Here is a 332-nt window from a genome sequence, read left to right on the forward strand (position 1 = left end):
GAAACCAGAAGGGAAAGAGACACGTGTACCCCAGTGTTCATCGCAGCACTGTTTATAATAGCCAGGACATGGAAGCAACCTAGATGTCCATCAGCAGATGAATGGATAAGAAATGGATAATACACAATGGAGTATTACTCAGCTATTAAAAAGAATACATTTGAATCAGTTCTAATGAGGTGCATGAAACTGGAGCCTCTTATGCAGAGTGAAGTAAGCCAGAAGGAAAAACACCAATACAGTATACTAACACATATATATGGAATTTAGAAAGATGGTAACAATAACCCCGTGTACGAGACAGCAAAAGAGACACTGATGTATAGAACAGT

Source organism: Bison bison, unplaced genomic scaffold (genome assembly GCF_000754665.1).
Source record: "Bison bison bison isolate TAMUID 2011002044 unplaced genomic scaffold, Bison_UMD1.0 scf7180017863264, whole genome shotgun sequence".
NCBI classification, from domain to species: domain Eukaryota; kingdom Metazoa; phylum Chordata; class Mammalia; order Artiodactyla; family Bovidae; genus Bison; species Bison bison.